Here is a 4,943-nt window from a genome sequence, read left to right on the forward strand (position 1 = left end):
AAACAATTAAAATAAAAATAATGGGCCAGGGGGTGAATCTGCTGGAATAGGTGCAGGAAGCCAAATGAGGCGTGTGGGCCTAGGGCCAAAGGCCCATCGAAATTTCAGTCTTGGTATGGTGGTGTGTAAGCAGGTTATGATGATAGTGAGTAAAATTGGTCAGGCCCATTGTGCTAAGCCCAACAGAAACAAGGCATTAACAATTCAACATGTGGATTCAACATCAATTAATTGAGCATGTGGTGATTACAATTTAAAATGAATTTGAATTACATTGAGAAAAACACGCCAATACAAATGACAGAACTCAGTTCATGACTCAGGTGGGACATCATTGTGGGCCACCACACTGAAAATCGCCTCTGGTGGTGGTGTCCACCAAAAATGGATATTGATGTCATCAATGGATTCGTCTCCTTAAGCTTTCTCAGAATCCCCCCTCCATTTTACAAGATTCGAGCCCTAAGCCAATAACCGCACTAGAAATCCTCAAGAACCCTAACTACCTTAACTTAAATTAAATGCTTATTATGAGGATTCAAAGCCCATGGGATTGGGGCTTTGAATCCCCTCCCAATTATTTACATCATGATAACAAGAAAATGATGAAAATGGAAGGTTTCAGAAGTACCTTGTCGGAGAAGAAGAATTTGATGACAGCGACGATGAACTTCCAGGTAAATGGCCCTGAATCCCCCTCTCTGGCTTTAGCTTTCAAATACTCTTCATTTTTCTTCTTTATTGTTCTTCTTGATTAATGATGTGGGATTGAATCTGAGAGTGTGAGATTGAGGTTGAAAGGTTAATTGAATAAAAGAGTGAAGGATGAAGTTGAGGTGTTGATGAGAGGTTGATGATGATAATCAGTGAATGTGATTCTGATATAAGAGAAAAATTGAGTGTTTGTAGCTTGAGAGTGATGAGTGATCCAGGGTCATAGAAAGTGAATGATGAGAGGGTTATATAGGTAGTTAATTTGGGGTTGATGAGAATTTAGTTGGTGATTCAGTTATGGAAGTTTTTGAAATCGAGGAAAGTTGTTATGATTTTCTATTTTGACTTGTGTTGATCCCCATGTAATTCCATGTGGCATTATTTGGCAATGGTTATTATTTAGAATTATGGCATTCTGTTAGTTAGGATATTGAGCTGTTAGGACTGAGTTCAGTTAAGTTAGTTGATGATAGGTTGAAATGAGAATGTGTTGATTCAATGTTTGTGCTTGTTATGAACTGATTGGTGCATAGTTGTTATTGACTAGGCATGACTTATATATTGCCTTTGCACTGCAGGTTCATTACTTGGTCTTATGGCATGTGGATGCTTGCTGCAAGTTTGGTTGCAGTTGATACATTGCAAGGTCTTTGTGCTAGCACTGTAGTAGGATTTGTCATGACTTTAGTGTGTTGCAAGTCTTGGTCATGGTGTTGGTTTGGGATATTAATGGTATGATGTGATGTATTTGTTTTAGGTTATGCTTGAAATTTGGAATGTTTGTTGCATTGAATGTTTGGCACATTGCAGGTTTGCACTTGGCTTCATATTATGTGCAAGATGTTTGATGCATTGACATTGTTTTATGGATGAGTTGTGTAGCAGGTATGACGATTTGGCTCATGGCTGCAGTAGGTCTGTATTATGGTTTTACATATGGGTTTAAGACCATGCAACAGGTATGAGTTCGTGTTCTTTGGGCATGGTTTGCTAGCATTTGCTTGTTTTTTGCTCTTGTTTTTTGGTGTGCTACAAGATTAGTAAAGTCCTACAAAATTGTGTTGCATTTGTGATGTTATGCAGGTGTTTCAAGCATGCTGTAGTACTTGCATTATCATGGTTACATTTGGTTTATTGATGCTCTGTAATGTGCTTTACTACAGGATTGCAAGTTCTGGCTGTAGCAGAATTTAGTTGGTTCTTGCACATGTGATACTGAATTTTGGACATGGCATGCTCTTGTTTGTTAGTAATTCATGGTGGAAAGGTATGTTAAGTTATAGCCTTGTATTTCTTGATAGTATGGATTTCATTGAAAACTAACTTGCATTGTTGTCTTGGCAGTACATATCCATTTTAGCCTTAGGTTACAATTTTAAGGCATTGGCAATAGGTAAAATGGACAAGGCATGCCTTGAAGAAAAAGGGATTGCTTGTTCTTGAAGCAACATTAGTCATGAAGTTGAAATGGAAGATATGCCAATAAGGAATCAACATGAATACAATAGGATTAGGCTTAGAGAAAATGTGAGTTGACTCTAGTCAACATAGACCAAAAAGTCAAATGTTGACCAAAGTCAACCTTTGGTCAAAGTGCCATTTCTTTTTTGTAATTTTTGTATATTTGAACATTCTTATGATTTGTAATGAATGAATTTTGGTTTATATGAAGAAAATTGATATTGAATGAATGAATTCAGTATTTGAATTGAATGAATAGACTTTGAATGAATTGTATAGATGAACATGAGTTGGATTAACTTGAACATGAACATAACTCGAATTGTATCACATTAGGCCTTAGCAAACTTGAATGGGCAATGACATGAATGAGCCAAAGATCCATGGACGAAACACCAAGGCATTGAAAATGGCATCAAGTGGATTTGAATGACCAATGACCATATGAAATAAAAACAAACAAGATATGAACAAGCTATGAGCTAGGCATGAGGAGATGATCAGATGAAATGCCATGGATGAATGGAATCAAATGGAAGTTATGGGGTCATGGACTAGGACTTAAGCCAATGGACATAAACAAGCACAAGATGAACATGTGAGACCATGAAGTGAATGGAATCAAAACCAAGGAGCCAACAAAAAGGACCATGATCAAGTGGCTATGGGATAAATCTTGACCAAGCCAGTGAATCAAGCACAATGGATGATGAAAAATCATATGAATTTAGGGTTAAGGGCACACCCAATGAGTGCTAGCCATAATTAGGGTTTATGGAGCCATGATCAAGTGGGAATCCCAAATTAGGGTTTTGCTTCACCAAGAAGCCAAAGTTGAAACTTCAGTGTCAAACACATACACATGCATAAAAAGATACCTTCAATTAGGGTTTGGTTGATTGAGAAATCTCAAGCTGCTGGGAAACCCTAGTTTCCACTAGGTACAAGCACAAAGCTTTAAATCCAAGATACTTGTTCTCTTATATTTGAACCATGCATATGCAGATAAAATGAGTGACCATAAGGAGATGCAGATGATTAGGGTTAATGACCTAGATGAACATTGTGAAGGGTATGATGAATTTTGGGGTATGACATAATGTTCCCTTATATTTCCCATAAATCCATGTTCCATCAATTTGAAGAATAGGTCTGCCAAACACAATTTTTTTGATGCATGTGGCCCAAAATATTCGATGGAATATTCCATTTCCACTGACACAAGTTATGTCTGATGTATATGCCAGAAATATCTCTAAAATTGTAAGAGTTCCCAGAGCATATGTATTAAGCACCACCAAATATTGTGGAAGTTCTTTGTACGAATCCTCCCAAATCATGTATACCCGTTCAACAGCCTTTGTTCTTGCAATCCACACTTTTTTGTATGATGAAGTATAATTATATCGTGTAACGATATGAGAGATTAGTATGCTCACTTTCATTGATGGTCCTTGCTAACAATAGGCAAACTGTCTTGATATATCAGTTCAGAGTTTAGTTTATGGTGATCTTGTGAAATATTAGTGGCGGTGTCAGTGTGAGGTGGGTGTATATAACTTATCTCCCATGAATCACTCTTTTTCCCGTAAGAGGCTTCCAATCGAAACATGTAAAGCACATTACAACTAAGAATGACATACCTTCTCGCATAAATGTGGGCTATGGTATAATCAACAGAGTTTTCCATGTGAAATTTTTTGATAGCTCGCACACAATCTTCTTTAGTACAGAAACGGTCTCCCACTTTTAACTTACCATTTGGCCGCATATACAGGTTGTAAAAACACATCAGAGAATGGTTCGTCATCATCCAAGTTCAAGTTTGTCATATGTTGAGGCGAACAATATACATGACTTAAAGACAATGACGCTTGATGATCGTCATCTTCAGCGTTGGTGTTTAACAAATAATCGACCTTTATCTCACTTTCTTCTTCTTCTTCATCAAGAATGCTGACTTCTGCTTCAACTTCATTTGAATTTATATCTTCAGCTTCATCTTCAACTTCATCTGAATCTATAGATGCATATTCAGATTGATCAATTATTTGAGATTGTTGAGATGGAAGAGTTTGTTGGAGTAGAGTATATAACTCAATATAGTTGAAACCAAAATGTTCGTGACTAATAGACATATTTTCAACATCTTCATTGTTTGAACCTTAAGTAGATAAAATTTAACGCGGTTGTTTTAAAAATAACTAGATTTTGATATATAATTTGTGATACATGACCAAACCCTAGTTTTGATTCTATTCTATTTTTAAATGCAAGAATTTTGAACTTTTATTGATTGTAAATTGAATAAGTTCGTTGTTTCAAAAACCAAACCCCGATACATCAAAGACATATGTCTCTCTGTTGTAGTGAGCATTAATAGTATATCTCGGTGCAGATAACATAGCTTGAGTATTTTGGTATTAGTTTAGGTTGATATGGAATTGGTTATATTAATTTGAATTTGGTCATACAACTTTAATAAATTTGGACATGTTCATGCAACATTAATAACACTCGCCAATTTAATTGGCGACTTATATCATAATTTAAAAGTTGTCGCCAGTCCAAGTGGTGCTACTGTATAGCCATATGTGAGCATCTTGTGCGTCTACAAAGCCTGTGAGACAAGACATAAATGGGAATCCTACCATGCCTATGCCATGTAGCCTGGGTAAACTACAAACCTATTATACCTATACAGTCTCCCGTTCAGTTGGTGATGCCTTTTGAAATTTAATGTGGTCTTCAATTGACCTGGCGCCACC

General features: G+C 36.6%; 1 long non-coding RNA gene across 2 annotated transcripts; it reads left to right on the forward strand.

Annotated features, from left to right (window-relative positions):
• The first annotated feature begins 256 nt into the window (after window positions 1-256).
• Window positions 257-2,427, forward strand: LOC127106468 (uncharacterized). Of its 2 annotated transcripts, none has more exons than XR_007795403.1 (4): window positions 257-677; window positions 1,293-1,673; window positions 1,798-1,981; window positions 2,059-2,427. It is a non-coding gene; the product is annotated as an uncharacterized LOC127106468 (long non-coding RNA). The 2 variants fall into 2 exon arrangements; XR_007795402.1 differs by having other exon boundaries at window positions 1,878-1,981.
• The last annotated feature ends 2,516 nt before the right edge of the window (window positions 2,428-4,943 follow it).

Source organism: Lathyrus oleraceus, chromosome 7 (assembly GCF_024323335.1).
Source record: "Lathyrus oleraceus cultivar Zhongwan6 chromosome 7, CAAS_Psat_ZW6_1.0, whole genome shotgun sequence".
Taxonomy (NCBI): domain Eukaryota; kingdom Viridiplantae; phylum Streptophyta; class Magnoliopsida; order Fabales; family Fabaceae; genus Lathyrus; species Lathyrus oleraceus.